Here is a 23601-nt window from a genome sequence, read left to right as displayed (position 1 = left end):
AGCAAGAGCTTTCAAGCCTGCACTTGAAGGGGTAAACGAAATGCCTGAATATAGGGGATAAACACTTAGACATCTTGACAGTTGAGAACATATTGTAGGGCTTGTGTGGAAGACCCTTACTAAAGATGGCTGTTGGATACACTACCTCCCATAAACTTACCATGGGAAGAAGACTGGCTCCTTGCAGATCCACTAGCATCTCCATTACCACTAATCTTAGGACAGGATCTTTGTTCAGAGTTCCCTCTTTCCTTGGTTGATGGTCATTGCTGCTGCCTCACAGTGAACAGATGGTTGTTAAGTGGGTGGCTGGGGTGATCTCTAGTGATGCTGAGAGACAAAAGCTGTTACAGGATCACCAACATGATCATGGAGTTGGAGAGGATGAGTTATGAAAAGAAAGGTCAGCTATCCGACCATTTTGTTTTGTCCTTGCAGAAAGAGACCTGTGGGTTTCACTGTTGACAGAGGTGGCGCTCAGTGATGGCTGGAGCCAGCAAGAAACAGCGCCAGTCACCAAAGGGTTATTTCAAAATAAGTGTTTTTGCTAAATGAAAGTTGCTTCTTCTCTGAACAATTTGTCTAAAGTAGGTAGCAATCAGTTTGCAAGACAGCAAAAACACACACACACACACACACACACACACACACACACACACGCACACTTGAACAGAAACTCCATGACACATATTCACAACTGGGACTTACTAAAAATTCAGGGTGCGTTTCAGGCAAACAAAGAAATTGAGGTTTGTCAAGGCCCTTCCACTACCTCTCCCATACAACCACCAATTGCTCTCCTACAACAGCCCACCAGTCCAGGGTAATTCTTGTAAGAAATGTGCTGGCACACCAATCCTTAAGAAAACAAACAAACAAACAAACAAACAAAAACCCAAACACAAATAACATAATAGCTCATTTCATGTGAGTAATAGCTATTCTTTCCTCGACCATCCCCTTAAAAATTAGCCCTGCTCAAATAACACCCCATCTACCCTTGGAGGTGCCCTTGGTGAGGTTGTAGCTGACACACACCATACCAAGTTAAAAGAAACCATTTCAAAGTCTGTTTCTATAGGTTAGCTGTTACGCCGTTCAGGTCACCTTTCAGGTAGCTTGTACAAAGAGGATGCAAGAACTCCCCTCCAGTTTTGATACTACTAACTTAGGACAGAGAGACCTTCCTGCACTTGAGTACCACAAGCTTCCTCCTCTGTAACACTGTGCAAGCCATTTAATCCATCAGTTAACTTGCATCCCTGTTTAAACAGTAGGGATGAGATTTCTTTTGGGGAATTAATTCATTAGGGACCGTGATGTACTCAAGTGCTATGGTGCTGACAGAGCCACAAAAGTACCTAAAAGACACCCAAAATTCAAGTAGTGACACCTCTTCCTTACTCCTATGTAGCTCAGTTTTCTCTTCATGGCCTAGAGTGAAATCACAGACGAGTATGTCACCTATCTTGCAGGAGGTATCCCCAACACCAGCCTTATGTGAGTAAGTGAGCCCCTTTGTCCTCCATAAAGGGATGGGTCCCCACTGTTCCCTGGATCTGCACTCTCTCCCTCCCTTTCCCTTACTGTAAAGGCCACAAACAATCTGATCTTCTATTTCTGGTAAAAATTCATCTTAATGTTAGGAAGGAGTGAGCATCACCTCTGTACTTTGGTAACTTATGTCTCTGTTGATGCCACCTCTTGTTTGGATTCTTTCACAGGAAAGATGCTTGTAAACAGATTAGCTATGTGTCATGTGCATTTGTTGCATGTCTTTTTAAGCCACTATTTTTCTTAATGAAATTATTCAACCTTTGGATGGCCCCTTTGTTGCCATCCAAGCTATATGGTTCTATTGCCCTAATTTTATTTGTCTTCTTCTCCAGAGGGCTAACAATGCAAAGAAAGAGCTAGACAAAAAAAGGGTAAAGGAGAGAGGGATTACTTGAATATACAGTAGGTAAACGCATATGTTACCATAGGGCCAGGTCTCTCAGGGATCAGTAACAGGCTGGTTGCATGCGGAAGGAAAGAGTAAAAGGTATCTGGAAGTGTTCTATTACACGTTTTCTTCCTCTAGCTAACTGCGCCAGCAGAAGTATCCATGGAAAGACAGGCTAATTTGTCTAATTATTACTGGGAGTGTGCTGGTTGGAGATCTAGTGCTGACAATTAACCAGGAAATTTAACTAAGCAGCTCTCCAGAAAACTCTGAGGGACAGAAAGCTGTGCGGAAGGACTCTAATAATGCTAGGCCTTGCAATGCTTCTGCTGCTTACTTTTGCTTCGGCGTCCGTTCTGGAATTAGTATCTTTTCACTCCTCCAAAACCAAGAAAGCAAGAGCGCTAAGTCTTGGTGGATGAGGCTACTTCGCAGAGGTGGTCCTGGGAAGCTGGCAGGGGTCTTTCATTGTCCATGAAGATTTTTGCCTTGGCCATGCAGACAGAAGTTGACGTTCAGTGTATTTTGAGAAGGACTACAGAAAGTGAAAGGAAGTGGGGATGATGGGAATAAAGACAGCAGGATTTGATCATACACATTTAAAAAAAAGAAATTCTTCAAACTGAATTGGAAGTAGCAGATATCTTGTGCTAATGAGAATTCAGATTTCATCTTTAGAAAGTTTACAGAATTTCCTAAGAAAACAATATGAACTTGACTTTCCATTGTCCTGTCTGGCTGTAAAAGTCAATACAAGAAAAAGTAGAGAAAAAATACTATGCAGTCAGCATGTATTTGGTTTGAACAGAGTTAAGCCATACTTTTCCTACTCCAAATCAATTAAACTGCACAGTCTACCTAATGAGTAAGAATTTTTCCTGGGACTAAGGATGGCAGGATTGGGTCCTGATGTCCACACACAAATTATTTTGTAGAGCTATTAAAGGAGACGCTTATCCTTTATCTAGGATTACATAAATCAGATGTCTAACCAAAGTCAGTGCACGTATTGTAGATCAAAAAAAGACACACTTGGATATTCTAGCTTTACTTTCTGTACTTAGTTTTAAAATATTCTTTATATGTACATTTTTTTTAGGGGTAACTAACACACAACTAATGTCAGGTCTGACTCTTACTTATATTAAAACTTGCACTATTAATGTTTCTTCTATAAATATTTTGCCTGTTTCTGTCTAGAAATACTAGTTTTGGTTATGGCTGTTAATTTATGTGGTTTCCTAAAGAAACGAGACATTCGCCATCATGCTCTCTGTCCTTTTGTCCCTCCCCAATAACTCTTCAACCCAAGAACAAATTCTGACCAAGTCTCATGGACAGAGAGAGGTCTCAAAGACATAAAATTCCCACAGCCTTATGAAAACGGGTGGCCAGACAGGGGAGAGAGGGAGAGAGCAAGCGTCTGACAGTGCCCCAGTAGAGATCAAAGCTGCAACATGAACCCCCCGTCAGGGACACATACGCTCTTGGACTCCTTTCAGAGACTCCACACAGAAGCACATTCTTGAGACGCAGACCCACACAGAGCCAGACTTTATCAGTTCCCCTGTTAAAGGGACTGCTTGTTCCACCCCTGCAGTTACGACAGTAGTAACCCTAAACGACTTCTGCATCAAAAGAACTGTAATCACAGAAAGCAGGCAAGGAGGTAGAGGAATCAAACCCCTTTCACTTGGAAGTGATACACGGCTAGGATGGGTTCCGCTGCACTGGTGATGAGCCCGTTTTCATTACATGGGATTTTTATGCTGTGCATGATGTGAAGAAGCTGTAAAAATGAAAATCAGAATAATCCAAAAGAAGAATTCACTGCGTCCATTCTGGCTATCCCTGATGCTTCTGCCCAGCAGAAGCAAAAACCACCAGATCACTTTGATGGTATGTTCCCACTCACTTCGCTTAGGGATTAGGTGCCAACAACCTGGATGACAGGCAGAAGGCAATCAGGCTCATTGCATAACTGCTTTTGTCCAGGGTAGTTGAGCACAGGATGATTTTAAATATGCAGTGCATTGTACAAGGTTTACCGTGTAGAAATGAATGTTTTTTTCTCCAGTCAGGGGCTCAGTGTGGAAACCAGCTCCACCCAAGCAGACTCCAGGTCTCAAGCAGAGCTTTGCTGAAATCAGCAGGGCTCCGCACTGGGGTTTGCCAGTATAGCTTAGACTGCAAGCCTGGAACTGAAACTCGTGTAATGTGAGAAGGAAAAATAGTGACTGCTTTAAAATATGTGATGAAGTCTAAGCATTTACTGGATAATAAATTATTTGTTAAAACTCTGAAGACGAACTGGAGCCGTATCATGATTTTACTGTTAATTCAATCACTCGGGAGTTCTTCATGTTCAGTTAATTAATTGTTGTTGGCATAATTATAAGATATCTTCAGTTTTATAATGGGTATAAAGTTCTGAAATATAAATTGAAGATACTTCACATTTTTAATAGTTGTTCCTTAACCTTTAAGGCATTTAGTTTTGTGTGGTCAATGAAGTTAATGTGAGCTCTTTCCTTTTACATATAGGACATTATTTGAGATATTATTTATCAGGCAACTGAAGAGTAGCGTTTGTGTTCTTACTTCTTCCTGTTTGTCCCTCTGTGATGCTCCCAGGCTGCATATAGAGCTACTGCAGGTCGTTCCATTCTAAAACTTACCAGATATATCACATACTTGGTCTCTGTTTATCCCACTTTGCCTTTATTTGGCTTATTTAACTGATTAACCTTTCACAGAAGCTGCAATTGCCATACAGGAATCCAAGAGATGCAGTGGTCCAGTTCCAAACGTATGCCACAGCACTGTCTAAAGAGACTACTGCAAAGTGATTGGAGACAACATAAGCCCCTGCTCCAGCAGCACCGACAAGCTAGAGGAATCATCCTCGAACAAAACAAGATAATCACAGAGTTGGTCCTGCCTCTGTGGCCATTTCCACCTTCCTCAGTACAATGTGTAGCTTTGCTACGCTTGTACTCAACACGCCCTCTAACTCGCTGCGGAGTCACAGACTGCTGGCTGCCAGCTGCACCACCTGGGTGCCTCTTTCCAAGCCTGTCCAAATAGCGCCTTACTGGAAAGTAGTTAGATTGCCTTCCAGGTGGTTATCAGGGCTTGGTAACCGTTCCGTACTCATTAGACAGCCTGACTGTATCTCTTAGTGCTTTCTGTGGGCTGCCACTTTACAGCCACTTTAACCTTAATGTTGTGGCAAGCGTAACTGGGGGAGGTCCTCAAAAGGGCCTCCCCACAAAATCCTAAAGCCTACAGCTTGCAATGACCATACTGGGGTACAAAGGCATTCTTCCAGCCCTCCTTCCACAAAGGAGGATGTTCCAGTAAATACTTCCCACAAGATCTCTCTCCATAACCAGCTCAGAGCACTGTCAGCTCCCCCCCTCAGCTTCATTGAGAGGCACCCCACAACAATTCAGGGATCTCGCTTTGCTTTTGAAAATCTTGGCACTGTAATGCTTCGTTCAAGGAAATACTGACTTTATCAGGGAAAGTGAAAAAATGAGAGCAACCTGCGATTCTGGATCGGTTTCTATGTTCCTCCTGTCCTCATCAGTCACCAGAATGTCAGATAAAGCTAATTCCTAAGATGTTTCTTGCAGCTCCTCAGGAGCAGCGTCCCTTCCTCTGATAAATCAAGTATTTGAGATCCTTCCCCAAAATGTATACTGTTCTAGGGACAAGCTCTCCCTGATTTGGATCCCTGAGAGTTAAATTCAGAGCTCGACGCCCTCCAAGGGTTTCCTGTAATCTATAAACTTGCTGCTTAATTGAAAAGTAATGAAGATATCCATGTTTAGCATTTCCCCCAAGACGGTTGACTGCTAGAGTCAAGCTTTTCAAGGCTTGAGAAGAATGCTTAAAAGTGCTGATATCCCTAGGGTGTTGCCAGGCAGTTTTGTTTACTGCCTGTCCAGGAAATAACTCTATCAGTCAAAGGTGGTTGCAGCATCTAAAGACCAGCTTGGTACTTAACTTGACAATAAAAAAATTATTTACCCATTCTCCCTTCAGACCAGCAGGGAGGAATTTAAGTCTCAGCTCAACATATGAGCTGAAAATCACATTTAATATAATCATATAAAAGAGAGCAATGGACACAGCTCATTACTAGTTTTTGACAGAGCTTAGTACGTCAGCAACAAAATCGATGTGAGATTATAGCATTTTGGAGTGAAAGACTCCAAAACCTGGCTGGGTAAGTTTGAAGGGCAGTGTGTTACAAAGTCACACAAATAATTATCTCCCTTCAAGAAGCCTCAAGGTTAAAAAAAAAAAATCTCATAATAGGCCCTAATAGTATCACCCAAAAACTTAACTTCAGCAAGACACAGCCTCTGCAGCTTGTCATCCATAACTCAGGCCACCACTCAAGAGAGCTGACCCAGATTTTTCACCCTTCTCTGTTTTTCAGCTTTCTTTTCAAGCTTCCTGTATGGTGAAGGGTGTCCTTACATACGCTTTGACCATAGCCATAAGACTGTCCCTTTTAACTGTGTTCTCATCATGTATCAAGAAAACATATTTTAATAATCTGATTCCCTCCCACCCTTGATTAATTATGTTTATGGCAAGTCCAGACATCGTACACCAATTCAAAGTGCTGTCCTATTGTTTCTTAGAATATTTTTAATAACTTTTGGTCAAGGAACATCTTTTTACTGAAGAAAGAGAGACAGACAGAGACAGAGAAAGAGAAGAGAGAGAAAGACAGAGAGAGGTTTTTCTGTCCCTATTTTCCCTCAGTTGTCTTAGTCTTAGGCCTAATTGTACATGACTGTGTCAACCACCTAACCTGTCTGAGAGAAACACCAGCCGTGGCACCATTTTAACAACACTGTTCGCCCTACAAATTGCAATTCATTACAAATTAATTTGAGGTGGACTGTCTTTTTAAGACCCATGCTATTTTCTTTCACTGCCAGGACAGGAAATAGTCCATTTTATGTCACTCATTAAAAAAAAAAAAAAAGTACAGACTTCCACCAAATCCTTTTTCTTTTTTCCAGCCAGAGAATATTCTCAAGATTACAATTAGTAATAATAATAGGAGACCTGAGGTATTTTCCTTTCATCAGTGTTCACTCTGTCTCCATTTATCAATGAGAACAAAGTCACAAGATTCCATTAGCCAAAGACATCAGTGTATTGATGAGGCTGTGGGAAGCTCTGCTCTTTATTGAAAGATGGCTACACTTGCTTTTCTGGCTATGGACAGAGACACAGTGTGTCCTTTGCATGCTTAAGTATCATTAGAAGTGGATAAAAAATACCATTAAACCAACTTTATCTTTCCAGAGAAGAGGATCACATGGATGAAATCAATATGCATCGCAAGATACATGCCTGAGGAGGATAATCTGGATGTTGAACATGATGACAGTCCTGAAAAAGTTGACGGAGACAGGAAAGGAATAACCTGTTCTCCACATCCACAGTGGATGAGACAAGAAGGAATGGATGTAAATTGCAGCGAGAGAAAACAAAGATAGACGTAAAGAAACTCCTTTGGGGGGTTTCCAGCTAACAGAAAGGATAATGAAGCTCTGCAATACATTACTTGGGCAGGCTGTGAAGCCTCCAGAAAAGGAAATCTTTAAACTTTAATCAGACAGACATCCATCAGGAATGACAAAAGTATTGGGCTGGTATTGAGCTTGTTTGGCACAGAGGGATGGGTAAGACCACTTCTGAAAGGTCCTTTCTACCCTATTTCTCTACAGTTGTCATGGTCTTTAGTCCTTTCAGGAACGCAGCTGGGGTAAAAAGCATGGCAGTTCAAGTGGGGAATCTTCTGCCTTTTTTAGTGAAGGAATCTCCAGATGCCGTTATGTTTCAGTGTCATGCTTGTTTTGTGTAGAGGATGAAACTACGAATAAAGCCTAGCAAGGCCTAACAATGTTAATACTGTATCTTACAGAGGAGAGAACAACAGCCATTCAAATTGGGATGCCAGATGCTCCCCTGCTTTTTGTTTCAAATATTGTTCTGGGAAGCGTACAGCTACGTAGCAAAAGACACCGATTACTGCCAATATAGGAAAGACAAAGAGAGAAATGGAGATACAGAAAGCCGAATGGATTTGTCCTGGGCCACGGGCAACCACGTGCATCCCTAGGTCCCTTTTCAAAGGGACCACGTTCAGGTCAAAGGCCACGTTCACAGGAAGAGGATTGTACAGGTTTATATGACCAGAGGGGGTAGCCTTGGCTATTTAACATCTATTGCATTATCCCTTATTCTTCGCACGTGGAGTACAATGAGCACTGTATAGCACGTCGTGATGAATCTTCCTCATTGACAGCACTACATGAGCTTTACTGGGTTTTTATGTGGGATATCAGCTTTCTATTCACACTTACAGGGCTGCGGCAGAGCTGTTAGCTCTTGAAAGTGTCAGCAGGGTAAAGGTAAGATTAGGTTCGACGTGGAGCAATTTAAAGTTTTCTCACATGACCATGGTACAGCCATTTGCTCAGGTGCGCACACTTATTTTCCAGGTTGTAAACAGTGGACTGTCTCTAACCATCTCTAGCCTGCTATTTGTACAGCACCACCTAGATCAACGCTGCTGTAACCAGGACTATCTTTTCCATGATAAACTCCAATAGGAATGTTAAATACCAAGCAAAGTAAAGAAGAAAGTGTTTAAAGGAAGCTGATGTGACTGTCAGAAGCTGTAATTTGACAGCGCGTACACTTGATGGTCTATTCACTTGAAATATAATTATTTCATACTCAGCTTTTCCTGAGGCAAATCACTGGCTAAAAGAAGCGTAGCGACCAATCTGAAGCACTTTTTGGAGCTGCGAGTCAAAGAAACAGGCCAGGCAAAAAACCTCCTCTACAAGCAGTGTTTATTAAATCCCTCTAGGGAGACTGAAGGGCCCAGTTTATGAGCCTTTCAGTTCAAGGCTCAGAAGAGAAGCAAGATTTTAAAATGCTAAGTAGGCAGAGTTGTCCATTTGACTGTTTGGTTCAAGAAAGTTCAGAGGTTGCTCTTGTGACGCACTAGGCTGAGGCTATCATGGAAATCATGATAAATGTGTTTTCCAATGCAGTGACCTGGATGTTAGCACATTTTTTGCTGAACATTATGGAGATGCTTCGCCTACTACATAATTGATTTTCCAGTAAAGCTTAGACTCCTTTCTGATTCCAATAGGAATCTACAAACCATTTTCGTTAATTATCTAGCACCAGGGGGTGGAGAGTGGGGGGTGTTATGAGAATCCAGCAGTGTGTTGCAAATGTGTGTAGCTCTGAGAACAGTCTGTTGAATTGTGTGTGTGTGTGTATTCATGTAAATAAGGGCATCTGCAAAGCCCTACAGGTCTTTGGAAAAATAACAGTACTTATGTAACTGGATATGCCGCCAGCACTTACTCAAGTATCCAAGGAGGTCAGAGTGAGACTGGGTAAAAATTCATAGGTGATTTTTTTATCCTCCTGATCTAAGCATGCTAGTTTTTCCCTTCATCCTCTTCCTTTCAGCATGAATACTTTTTAAAATTTGTGGAATCCTTCTGTGCAAAGGTATTTTCTTCCCCAAATTTTCTCCTGGTTGAAGAGAAATTATCAGAGCCTCCTAATGGTAAAAGTCAAGAAACTGTGGCACAGTTATTTGCTTTGGAAATATATGAAAGACATAATTTGGAAAAAGATCTCACAGCACCCAGGAGATTTAATAAGCCAAACTAGCGTGTACTGTCCCGTCTGTAGAAAGAATGCCACACACTCTGTATACTGTTATCATCTGCCTGTTATTAGATTATATGCCATACACAAGATTTCATATATAATAGAGACCATAGCTTAAGTCACAATGGCAAAACAAAAACAAAAAACAAAAAAAACACAGTCTTCTACTTGATTCATTCAGGCTGCAGTTTTTTGGGGGGGTTTTTTGCTGTTGCAAGAGTGCTTTGCCCCAAGCAACCAATACGCATATTCATCCTGCTGCCCTTTCACTCCACCTGCCTTTTTTCTCAGGCTTAGAGAAAGGACCCTCGCTGCTCACAAGTGCAGAGCAGGCACTCAGGGAGAACGAACTGAAGACTGTCTGCCAAACCAAGGAAAGGTGTCAGGTCAGTGGGCAAGTTGCTGCATTTCTTTGTAAAGAGTCATCAAGGCTGACTGGCCATATAGGTTATTTCACTTCCATCAGCCCAGAACAGCACCTCTTTGAGGGTAGCTAGAAATGTGAGACTTCCCCTTTCGAGTGAGGAGACATGGTACTGGTAGAGGAAACAGCACTCAGGGCTCTGTGACGCCTTGCTTACCACTGCTGGTAGTGCGTTGCTAGCAAGATAGCAGGCTTGCGGGATATAGATGAAATGCAAGCGTTTTAAATTCTTATTCCTCCAAGAGTGGGTCCAAGTGCTACAACACTTAAAAGGCAGGCTGCAGAAAGCAAGTCTGAGACAGGAAACTGATACCACCAAAACAGCGTAGCCACACTTCGCAAGATCTCAAAGAACCTTCCCATGTCATTAGCCTGGTCGGCCTTCAGACAGCCCCACCATGCTAACTGACCATGTTTTCCAGGATATTCTGAATCAAAACTATCCTGCAACGTAAAAGCCCACATCCATTTCAACTCCTTTCCCCTCAAAAACAATTCAGTTTGTAATCCTACTTTCCTTCAAAATATCACAACATACAAGGGAAAAAAGTAAGCACATAAACAGCAGTAAGTGGTGGGGAGGGCAAAAAGAACAGATGAAGAGCACTGGTGCATCTACAGGCTTGCCAGAGCCCTGTTTCAGAAGGGGTTCATCATATTCCAGCAGCAATGGCTTTGACTGCTTTAATTCAGAGGTACGTGTCCAGGGGCTAAGGCCTCCTTGTCATTGATACACTTGACTGGCAGGCATGGATCTTCCCTGTCAAAACATCCAAGTGTTTAAGTAATGACTAGTGCCACTTGAGTGGAAAAAACTAGGCAAGCTGTCAATACAATGGGTGTCAGAAGCACATTGTTACTCATCCTAATCACAGTAATTGTACACAGGGACAGGCAGGGAAGAAAAGGAAATGAATGCCTATCTGCTGGCAACAATGCAACTTCATTTAACCTTAACAGACCAGGCATTGATATCATTTCTTCCTGGCACTCTCTGCGATCCTGATGTCAAAACAGCTTCTCATTTGCAATGTATGACAATTTCCTCACATCTGAAAAGACACTGCTGCAAGTCAATAGACTATAAATTGCACTTGGAAATGGGATCATCTTAACTAAAGCCTGCCTGCTTTCCCCAGGAGGCCCAAGCTTGCTCCCCCCTCCTTTTAATAATTTGTATGTTTAGGTGTTCGGTCAATTTACACTACACTTGTAATGTCTTATAGCCAAGACCATCAATCAGATTCAGTGTGACAAAAATATCCTGCTACAATATTACAGGTTATTAAAGGGATGATGGGAGAAGGCTGCATGCATTTACTGGGCCCCTTTTTTCTCATCTCAGGAAAGCTGTCACAGACCTAAGCTGGTGATTCATCTTCTCTTCACTATCAACAGGTAGCAGCCAAGAGTGGACTTTCATGAGCTGCTTTCACTAATCTTTTCTACTCACCCTCTTTTCTCCTCTAGCCCTCCCCCACCCCCCCTCGCCCTTTACCATTTTTCCCCTCCTGGAAAATGCACAGCTCAGCTACTATTGCGAAGGCCAAATGGATGATTCACAGCTTCGAAAAAGGCCAGTGGAGAACGACAAAAAAGTTCAGTTGTCATTAAATGGCTTTCAGGAAGGAGCCTAGCAGAGCCCATAGCACTGTATTTTCTAAGGAAGTGAGATTCAGCCTCCAAAGATTTTGCATAAAGCTCTAAAACAACTGTTAATGAAACATTACCATTCAGATATTTTGAAACAGGATGCATTTAAAATCTTCTTAAAGATTTTAGGAGAAATATTAAGTTAGAATTTTTTTTTCTATATAAGAAATATGTATGTATAATTTTAATTGTTAGGGCCCGTATCATTTTCTCTAAGCTTTAAAGTATGGGGCAAAGGGGGGGAGGAGTGGAAGGGCAACAGCTCACTTCTGATCTCCCAGGCTACTAACTGTCACCACTCAGGGTGTCTATTTATGACACTGCACATCACCACCAGAGCCACGTGTCAGTCCCAAAATTGAAAAAGAAGGGACTGAAATAAAGTAATAAGCACAAAGAACATCGTGAGGCCTACATGCTACCCTGGGATTTCTGCGAGTGACAGGCTGGGTCAGTGAGGTTCTGAAAGGATGCAGCAGCTGGCGCACACAAACCGAACAGGGAAACATGATCTCTCCTCCCATGTTTACTTCAGGGGAAGAGTCACCGACTGGCTGCTTGCGACGTTTCAGCAGTCTTAATATTTTAAGCCAAGGGTCTTGTTCCAAGAACATAATGTTTCCTGCCTGCCTTTGGAAAAGGGATAATACTGTAGATCTGCCACACACAACCTCTCTGGGAAAAAGCAGGTATTTATTTTCTGTATAACATCTATGAAGTGGTTGTGAATGGGAACAGCATTACCCCCACAATGTTTTGAAATATGTTACTGCACTGGTGAAGCTCTGCTAAATATAGGACACTTACAGCCCAACTGACCTTAACTGACATTTAGTATGTCCATACACAAATATCTACACTGCAGACATGGAATCAGGTTCCATCACTTTTCCTACTGCTGTGCCATATTCTGTTCCTCGTTCAGTATCATCAGTCTCTGATCAGCTAAATACAGAGAAAGACTCCATGCTACCAAGAATGACAGGCTGTATCCATTAAGTGATGAACTGCAGAAATTAAGGTGAGACTGGACATGCAGGTACTAGTCCACCAACCCTCTTCAGAACTGTGTCTTTAGCAGGACCCTTTATTTAAAAGGACTCTGTCAGTCACGAGATACATTCTGGCTTAGTACCTAGGAAAAACACTGAGGAATCAGAGAGGAAAGTTCTTTTGCACCTTTCTAGACATATTATCTATTACATGACCGCATGATTCTGTGAGGGACTGGACACAATGATCTACATGATCCTTTACATCTTACACTCCTCTGACATGAGCTCTCTGAAGAAAGCCAGGGTTGTTCCAAGAACCTAACTTTAACTTGTATATAGTTCAGTGACTGTTCTTTACTTCCATTCACTTCAGTCTCTTCTTTTTTAAATTGATTTCTGTGGTATCTTAGCACCAGCAGCCCTGCAAGTGTGCAAGAACATTTACGGAACATATCCAGCTTTCAACCCAAAGACTTTCACTGCACTTCTGACCGTTGGTCAGGAGGTCAGTGGGAGTGGATGAGTGGGAGAAAACAAACAAGGCTGTCACTTACTACAAATCTCTGCAGATGTTTCCATAGCCGCTCTGCTTCAACGGAAATAAAACACCAAGGTGCAAGGGTGAAAAGAAAGCAAAATTCTTCACAGACCTTATTAGCATCACTATATTCATCAGCTCAGAGCTGAGTGCCTGAAGAGCTACAATGAGCTCGACAAAGTATCAGCCAGGTGCAGTAGCCCTCTTGGAAATGGCAAGTTGCCAGTGCAGGACCCAAAGCGCCAACCAGTAAAGAGCAAAAGCGCAATTTCTTTTCTTTTTTTTTTTCTTTTCTTTTTTTTTTTTTTTGCATGGAGGCTTCTAGTATCAATACTGCTTCTGAGGAAGGAGAAATTTCCTAGCAGAGGAGCAGGAGAGAGACTTCTGACAGACAGGAGCTTTCAGACTTTCCTCCCTTGCCAATTGGAAAAACCCCAAGATGTACTGGAAGACTTGCATGCCCAGTGCAGACATCGTTTGAGGAGGTAATCCAATAAAGTGACAATGGAGTATTTGCTGATGCTATAATCTTCTAAACTACCTGTAAATCATCCCTTAGGTTTTTTTCAGTCATTACAGCCTATCACCTGCTGCACCCTGATCTCTGAACGATGCAAACAAGTTGGCAAGGTAGGGAGGATGTTAAGCAAACCTGGGAACAGAGTTCTACCATGTTGCTCAGCTGCATCCCCTTTCTGATCTGCTGTATATTGCTTAAAAGAAAACAAGCTCATTTCCCTCAAACACCTGCCTGCAAACTGTAATAAACCAGGCAAGAACTCTCCCTGAACAAGGAACCATAATATGTGAGGGAGTGCTGCCATTGACCTGAGGCTGTCACTCAGCAGCGCTTGCAAGAGTCTCGTTCTATCACAAAAAGCAAAATGGCATCAGAAGGTATGGTGCTTGGCTATGACCATGTCATCAGGTGATGTGATTGCACTCAGCTGAACCTATGGAAGGAAAGGGTGGATTACCACGGGTTGGTCTGCTGGTAATTAATTTTTTAACAGGCAAGTATCTACCAATATCAGTTGTTCAGTGCAGGGAACATAAGAAAGTAACAGAGCATATTTACAATGTCATTTCACAGTGTTTAGCCTTTGCAGGCTCAGATCAGTGTTTTGGTATGTACCCATTACTGAGATGCCTTTCTATGAAAGGACTGAAGGCTAGACAAAAAGCCTCAGTTCCAGAAAAGACCACAGGGCTCTCCTGATCACATTCAGGAGCTGATGGTAGAGCGTTCTTACCTTAAAAGAAGCTGTTTCAGTATGTGTCTGCCCTCTCCGACACCAGCTGCATCCTGCGAGATGACCGAATTGGCACGGAGCCTCTCTCAGAGCTCCCCGGGCTAGCACAGCAGAGGACTGCAGCCAAAGGCCCTCCAAATACCTGCTGCATTGGCAACGCTGCCAGGACTCCCCTTTGCTCTCTGCTTTTTATTGGTGGCTGCTATCAGTAGGGTTTTACTTTCCAGAGAGGAAAAATACTAAAAGAGGACAGGGGGCAAAGGGAAACCCTGCTTGGAAAAGGGGGTCTAGAGCTAAAAAGAGATGAAGGCACCGACTGCAGGAGCCAGTGTCCTTTCTCACCTGGATCCTCTTCGGGGCTGCGGCTGCCTCCTCTCCCTGGGGTTAGCTGCTGTCGCACCAAGGACCCGAGCCGGCACTGCCTTGACGTTGCCCAGCCGTGTCACCTCAACGCAGACTGCCCAGAAAGAGCTGGGAGAAAAGCTGCAAAGAGATAAGACAGGTAAAAATAACATGGGCAGGACTGTGACGTCGGTATCAGTTCAGCGATCCAAGAGGGAAACCACCGACTCACAGAAAGATATAAAATCCCACAGGCAGGCAACCCAGTCGGGCTGGTGGGCGCAGTTGGGGATGAGCGCAGCCTCGCGGGCCGGAGCCACGAGCAACGCCGGGCAGCTGCGGGGCTGACCCAGTCCGGCCCAACCTGCGCCTGCCTGGCCGGCAACCACCCTTTCAGGGGTACGTACCACCCCTGCCGTCTCTTGGGCGCGCGTGAGGCAGGGGAGAGCGTGTACTTGCGCCGGCTCTGCGCTCGCTGCTGCGGCCGCTGGAGAACCTTCCGGATCGTCCCTCCCCCGCCCGCTGAGGGGAGCTGGGGGGGGGGGGACCCCCACTCCCCCTTCCAGAGCTGGGCAGGCGGATTTAGGATTACTGAACTCCACGAACTAGCCTGGGCAGAAGCGTTTAATCATCCCCCCCCCCGAGGGCACAGGCACGACCTCCTACCCGGACCGCCCAGCCTCTCCCGAGGCGCTCACGCAACATGGCGGCCGGGCCTCGGGGAGGGGGGCCCCGCGCACACAAAATGGCGCTGCCCCGCTGGGCCGGCCCTCGGCAGCAAGGCTGCCCTCAACCAGCCCTGCTCTCGCACCTAGCTACGGCCTCCTTCCCTCCTCTTCCACGTTCAGAGCATCATCATTACCCAAAAACGTTTTGGTTTGGCAAGGCGCCCATGAAAAGGGTTTTTTGTTTTGTTTTTAAAAAGCACGATTTTAGAGCACGGCTGGTTTCTGTATGCTATTTAAACAAACAGCGGCAGCAATTTCAGAGCCACGCATTGCACGTAAACTGGGGAAACGCGACCTGTTGTACGGACTGGGCCGACTTGTTTCCTTACTCCGTTTTGTCCTTTCTGTCCGCCCCACGCGAAGCCCAGCCAAACTGCCTCCCCCCCCCGCCCCGCTTCGTGTCGCCAAAAAGGTATCCCAAAACCGCACCGAAGCCTGAGCACCTGCTCTTGCACCACAGGGAGGACTCGGTTCAGTCTTCGGTCCAATAACGCTTCCTGTGGAGTTTCAGTTCAGTGGGGGGGGGGGGGGTCATCTCTAGGGACTGTGCCCCCCCCAAATATTTGGGGGAGGGGTTGCCACCACCACCACCACCACCAAAAAAAATTAGTAACTATTTACACAGCTCTAACTGTAATTCGCAAAACGAGGACTCCAACTTGGAGGCAACCGGCCCATAAGAACCAGGACCTGAGGAGGGCAGCGAAACAGCAACTCTCAAGCTTACAGGCCGTTTCACGAATTTACTCTTATTTCACGTAGCAGAGTTTGGACAGCAGCGGCCACCGCGTGAGTTAGTGAGGCATGCTGTCAGACGCTGTGATCTTTGCACAGCCAACCCTTTTTTTTTTTTTTTTTTTTTTTTTTTTTGGTATATTGAACTTCGAACAGGCTGCAGCGTCTGCGCCTGTGGAGAGATGGCCCAGGAAACAGCCAGAATATTAAGTACGCGGTTATATGTCTCCCAAAGGAGACTGGTGCTAATATTATACATTGCAACAGCATTGCTTGAATGGTTTATTAATGGCAGCAAAACAGAGTGAATACGACATACAATGATAATAACAATAAATGTTATTTATATGGTGCCTATCTGCAACAGTGCCCTAGAGGCCTCACAAAAATACACTTAAAATGCTAGCATCGCAGTATTAAAATGTGCCCAAAGCTTCAGCAACTAAAAAGGATTTCATATTCAAAATGTGATTTACTTATACACAAAACCCTTAGCAGCTAATTTACATTTAAAATGGACAGTTTTTTTTTTTTTTTAATGACTGGTGATTTTGCTTGCCTATGTGTTTGGAAGCCAACTTAAGGCGATATGAAGAATTTGAGCCCAAGCGATCATGCAATCAGGCTCCTTTTAGGACTCTTAGGTGCAACGGCAGGGAAGGAGAAGCGCCAGAAGTAACCAGTTACTTTAGATTATGTGCGTATGAAATCATGTATTTACATGATGTAAATACAAATGAACTTCTTTTGAAAACGTACCTAGAGCCTAAGACAGCCAACATGAACCAAAGCGTTCCCGGCGTTTTTGATCCTCCTTTTATACCGCTGGGTAAACAGCGCTGCATATTCGACAGTCCTTCTGTGCTCCCTGTGTCTTGCCAGCTTTGGAAACACCTTTCTCAGCGCTTTCAGCTCACGTGCGGATTTACATGCTGGAGCAGCCGGCCGTGCAGCCGGGCCCCACAGGGCCAGGCCTGAGCCCAGCCCTGGCTTTCCCCACGGGGCGGCAGCGCGCACAAGTACGGCCTGCTATTTTATACCCCCCGGTTCTCCTCCAAGAGCCCCAAACCTCAGCACCTCGCAGACACCTACCCTCTGGCCCTCACACACAGCTTCAAACACCTCCTGATAAAAGGTGACACGTTATCAGGTGCCGGCACCGGTGCCAAAATGAGCAACGCTGGGAGGAACAGCGCCGAACTCCCACCACGCGCTGAAAACGCCAAGCCAGCAGCGTCCAGCATCCGCAGCCCCTTCCAGGATTACAGCTTCTTTCTCTGCAAAATCCGTAACTTCCAATACAGCATCCAGAACAGCCGGATGCCGGCACTGGCCAAAAGCTCTGTTGATTAGCCTGCGGATAGCAGATGCGAAGTAGGGGACAGAGACTTTAAATTAATGCATTTATCCTCAGTCAGTGATGATTAGCAGGGGTAACTGGAGACTTCAAAACCTGACTCTATATTCTTTAAAGTCACATTTGATCACATAGCCAAAGTCACGCTGCAGCGTTGTGCCAGCCAGACGGACAGTACCCAGCTACAGAGCCATATTCTAGTTCTGCTTTGCAAAACAGTGTTGCATGACCCAGAGATACCTGACCACACGTTTGAATGGCTTCTTAAGAAATAGTAACAAGATTTTGAGCAACACCCTATGCAGCTGCTGAAAAAGCTTTCCATACAGACGCTTCTGACAGCATCACAGCAGAGCTAACAGGAGTATCAACTGATCTTCCGGCCTAAAGACTTCTGTTTGAACACTCTGAATTAGGAACAAAAGCATCTTCCCTTTCCTCATCTTCCCACGTCAAATAAATTTAAAATGGAAAACACTGTGCAAGTGGGGAGCGTGCCTGGTATCACCCAGAAAGTCCCTGTGCTCATCAAATGCTATTTTACAAAAGTATACATATCCATATGCAACTTTCAAAAACAACTATTTTAAGAGCAGAGGCACATTTTGGACCCGATGTACTGTGCAGGTATGTGACTGTAAAAAAAAAAAAAAATCTATTCATTTGGACTAAACATTTCCATTGGTAAATAAAGTTTATTAGCGGTTATATACTTTAGGTATACTTAAGTGTGCTTTTTTGTTTTCCTGAAAACAAAATCCAGGTTCACCAGGGAGAAGATCTTCAACTCTATGAAAGAGAGAATCTGGAACATGGGCATGACCTGAAGGTAAATCCATGAAGTTTCAGTGGATTTCAAACAGCAGCAGCAGCAGCATTTTAAATGCTCAGAGACTCTGGCCCTCCTTTCTCTGTAGAAGATAAAAATAAATACAGTAAAACCATACTTAGTCCCAGTGATTCTGTGTGACCACACAAGAAGCTCCTACCATCCCTCTTCATACCCTAAGCATGACATTTTTCTTTAACTGTGAACAATGACAATTTCTCCATTATCAATGAATCCAGGGGGAGAAAAATTGTCTTGTCTTTGCATAAAACACCACTCATTTTTATGTTTTATATAAAATAATAATGAATGTGGAAGGATCGCTAAGTTCCAAATCAATCACAGTCTTTTGATGTTATTATTAACTGCACATACTCCATTCTTGTGGTTTATGGTATCATCAGAACCCCTCAATTGATTTATACCCTGGTGATCTAGTTGTCTCCATTCATTATCCCATATTTAATTAATATATGCCTCAGAAGGAGTTGTCAAAAGACAAAGTTAATTATAGCAGCAAAAAAGTCTAGTTGAAATCACATGTGTCATATTTCAGTTTAGTGACAGCTCCCACAAAAGAACATTTTGACTGGCTTTGTATTTTCCCTGTTTCTCTGAGTAAATACTATTGTATTTTCCTAGTGAAGTAATACAGAATACCAGTCTCTGCTATTTACAAGGCACGTTAAACACTGCAAACAGGCTTCTTACATAATAAATCTTTCATTAAATATTTGCAATCTTCGAGATGCACTGAAAGACCTGATCCTGAAGAAAAGAGAGAGAGTGGCGACGGATTATGAGTCTCATTCATCAGGCTCAAATGGCACCCTTTATCAGGGGAGAGTGCATATTAAACAAGCTGTGTGTAAATACATCGGAATTTTATTCACAATTCTTCCAGCTGTGTGGGCAACCTTTTTTGAGACACTTTCAGTGTTCAAACAAATGACTACTTCTGGAGGAATGTTTGCAGAAACAGTACATTTTAAGTCAATGTTGGAATATATCGATATAAAATGAACATTTTAAGTCTTAAGTATAAATATTCACTGTGGGAATTGGATTTAAAGAGTTACCCTTACCCAATCAGAGAAAAGAAAGGCAGTGTGGGACTTGCACATCCAATGAAAACTGTCCAGCAGGTCTTGACTTGGAAATATTTGAAACACCACCTGTCAGAGCTCGATTTACAAATAAACTGCATTTTAAGACATATTTTCAGGAGCTTAGTGAATTATTTTAAATTGTGAATATACTGAGGAAATCCTGGTCCGTTCCCAATTCATAAAAAGGAAGAAAAATCAAATACATCAAATACACTGCTCTTTACAAACGAGGCACCTCTGTTACCCACCTTGACTAGGAATACCCCAGTGTAAGAAAATCATGGTCTTAGAGCTACACACAGTGAGTAACCAGGGATGAATGCTGCTGTGTACAGAATAACACTTGCACGCTTAGTGTCACATGTGCTGACACAAGCAAACTCTTAAAGAAATGCGTCTGATACTTTGAATGCTTTTCTTTAGGATTCTTTCCTCATATTCCTCTCCTCATACAGCCACTGGCTCTGGATCTAATAGTAAAATCCCAGAGGATTATCAAAATTATAAGTATAAAATATGTCAAAATGTTAAAAGTGATCTAAAGCCATTCGGTAGATTAAAATGCCCTTGTTTCATGTACTCATACCTTCCATTACACAGTATTCTACTGTATAAAGCACACGTCTAGATCCCTTTATAGAAATCCCTTTGTGGGACTTCACCAGACAGTTGACATCCCTTCACTGCAAAGACTCCCAGACGTTTTGGACCAGTGGTCGCTGTCAACCTCCCAGCTTTCTGCACCGCCAGCATTGCCGCTTAGAAACTACGATTATATAAATGTTATTACAGGTTACAGGTCTGCAGACCTGCCACAGACCACTTATCATGACCTCACAGACCACAGACAACAATTTGGGTAATCGGGGCTTTGAGATTCAGCTTCCAGCTGTGTGTGTTTACCTCCCGTCCCCAGCTGTATATAGGAGACAGCTGTGGAATGCACGGTATTGCTGCAAAGCATGCGCGGACGCCCACACGAAGAGGACAAACTCTGCTCCTGATTACACCATTGTGTATATAAAAAACACTGCAACGTGTCTATTGTATTTCCTGAAACCTTTTTTTTTTTTTTTTTTTTTTAAAACCATCGGAAGACTCTTAAATATAAAGTGGAATTTCAGGCTTCATTTTTCCCTTCTGATTTGACTACAGTTTTTCTGGCTCTTCTTCGGTATCACTGTGAGTTTGGTGTTACTCGGTCCCTCCCTTGGAGTCCCATTAATTTCAAAACCTTCCTGAACACTCTTTCCAATTTGGGACCTATAGTTTTAGCAAGCAGTGAAAAGATACTGGTCATCGAAGGCTCACTGCTTATTTGCATTTCTTGAATGTATGACTAAAACATTTAAAAGAATTATGAGTAATTAATACCAAATTTAAAACGGTAAACAATAGTAGTGAAGGGCATAAGAATCAAAACCAGTCATTTTTCCAGTGGAACATTCTTTTCAATAGAAAGCTGAGTTTCCTCCTGTGTTGCATTTCCATAGAAAAGATGCTCATATTAATTTGAGGCATCTTCAAAATAGCTGGAAATAAAAAAAAAAATGGTATACCAAGTATTCTAAAAACATGAACACATTCAGCATTTACAGTTCAAGCCCCCTTCCAAATTTTAATGACACACATGAATAGAAATGCTTGATTTAGTTTATCTGAATTTCCACAGGAAAATATCATCTTCTAGCCAACTCTAAGGAAAACCTTTACTTGTTAGTATGGTATTTACAAAAATAAAAGAATATGAAAATCAAATCAGTCCTTGTGAGTATCAGATAAAGTAGGTTCACCATGAACAAGTCATTCAAAATGGGAATACACTTTTGCAGCATTTGACCTGTTAGATTTCTGAGCAAGAGAGAGAGAGGCAGGCAGGCAGATCAACCAACCACACAGAGTTTATAGCCATTCAGTTTAAACAAATACAATTCTTACCTTTGATGTTTCTCTTCTAGCATTTATTCCCTTTCAATACTTACTCTTTCACATGCACCCACTGACAGGTTGAGGATTTTATAATACAGCTGTTTAGCCTGGCTTATTGGAGTATATCAGTGAATAAAATGTCATCACCTTTAAATTATATCTCAGCTGGGGCGGTAGAGTAACTGGAATCGCAGAGCTTTTTTGGGGTGGGGAACAAACATCTCCAGTCACCCATTCAGACATGCTCCCTGCTCCAGCAACTGTACGTTTAAGAATAAAGTGTGGTTTACCTGCAGGACTTCTTTCAAGTAATGCACAAGTACATGCTGGCACTCAGATACAGTGATAATGGACATGGGCTGAAGAAAAAAAGAAAACAAAGCTGAGTAGGATGGAGGGTATCGATATTCTTTCATCAATACAAAGACACTAAAAACACATTTAAAAAAAAAAATCTTTGTCAGGCCTCCCGCGTGCATCCCTGCCACAAATCACCGGTGTCCTCATGAATTTACAGAGAAACCTAATAAGTAAATACTTCTCCTTCACTTGTATTGCAGAAATGGAAGAAAAAAAAGGTTGCGAAGTGTCTGGTTGGGAGTATATACAAACTAAATCAAAGGTATTGTTCAAAATTTACAGCAGGTCATCTCTTCTTTTTTCCTATTTCTTTTCAATATCGAATGAAGGGCTGACCAGCAAGGTCAAACTTTCCTTATTAATGAGGCATTGCTAGAGCTTTGTCTCATTAGGGCACTCAGAACTATGCATTTACTGCAATTTGCAGCACTTAATAGAGAAAGGTCAGAGCAGGTTACGTTCAATTTCCACTTGGCAGAGGGAGGAAAAATGGAAGCAATTCATTTGCACAAATTTGAATAATTCTTCTCAGTCTCCTTTTCTTTATCTATGTCTAGATAATTCCTGCATCTTAGCTCACTCACAGTCATCCCAAACCTGCCAACAGTCAGGTTTCTATGAAGGCTGTAATGGAGCTGACAGATTCTATGAATCCAGGTGTCAAAATAAAGCTATTCAGCTCCCCCCTCCCTTCCCCTCACTCACAACAGGGAATAGGAGCTGCCTCTAGTGAGCTCTTAAACTTATCATAAATGTATCAAGATTGCTGTGGGCCATGAAACAGCTGTAGACAATTAATCTTTCCACAATTCTTCGGCATAAGAATTGCTTTCCCCACGAAGTAACATCTGCCATGCTGAGGTGATTATTCATGGGCAATGGGCGCCACCATAGTTTTATGCATAGAGCCATCAGTGGCAATGAAGCAAAATTTATAGTTTTCCCTGGTTCAGTAAAAATAACATTTCGGCTGCATTAAAATGTCATCCATCAGCATTGTCCCAGAGCACAGGGCCCCATCTCATCCAGAGAAATTAAAAAGTATTCATTTTAATGCTAACTTGTGAAGCTTGCAGTGACATTGCTTTTTTTTTTTTCCTCCTCCTTTTTTTGTAAGCAATATTGAGGAGGAGGAGGAGGACTGAAGGAAAAGGTTACGTGGTGCAGTGAAGCTGAGGATTAAATGTGCTACTAGGGAGTAATGATATCCCAATTACTGGGCTGCTGCTTCTTATTTATTCATAACCCCTGAACGCTTAATCAAAAATCCTTGAATCAAATTGAACAACTAAAGAAGGAAAGTTATTTCACAGAGATAATGTAATTCTTCAGCTTTTGAGAAAAAAAAAGAGAGAGAAGAAAAAAAACAAAAAAAAAGAGAAAGAAAAAAATAAAGAAAGAAATAAAAGTGCCGAATTGATATAAAGGCAAATCATGGGTCTTGCCAGAGTGGTAGGGTTAGTCTTTTAAAACATTAGCTTAAAGGAGCAGGGAAATTTAAGCCGGAAATATAACGGTCGTAATTTACAAGAGAGTTTCTATTCTAATTCCTAGAGTAAAGCTGATTAACGTCTGCTTTGGCAATGTGCTCTAGAGAGCAAGTGGCCAAAAACTTCTTGTGTGAATTAAAAGTGCCCCGTGTTGCTAACCTGCAACGGGTAGCGTCT

The 23601-nt window shown here is 42.8% G+C and overlaps 1 protein-coding gene across 2 annotated transcripts in view; it reads right to left on the bottom strand.

Moving 5' to 3' along the window:
• CDS1 (CDP-diacylglycerol synthase 1) overlaps positions 1-15564 on the bottom strand; it is a 385867-nt gene extending 370303 nt beyond the window's left edge. The window contains exons 1-2 of one of the 2 annotated variants that reach the window (XM_068941516.1): positions 15295-15564; positions 14888-15028 (exon numbers count right to left, since the gene is read on the bottom strand). The gene's annotated coding sequence lies outside the window, so the exon portion shown is untranslated. Of the gene's footprint in view, positions 1-14887; positions 15029-15294 lie in introns of those variants that run through there. The other variant, XM_068941514.1, reaches the window with a different exon arrangement.
• Between the last annotated feature and the right edge of the window lie 8037 nt (positions 15565-23601).

Source organism: Struthio camelus, chromosome 4, assembly GCF_040807025.1.
Source record: "Struthio camelus isolate bStrCam1 chromosome 4, bStrCam1.hap1, whole genome shotgun sequence".
NCBI classification, from domain to species: Eukaryota; Metazoa; Chordata; class Aves; order Struthioniformes; family Struthionidae; genus Struthio; species Struthio camelus.
Note: the sequence above shows the minus strand (reverse complement) of the source record. Positions and strands in the feature narration are given on the sequence as shown.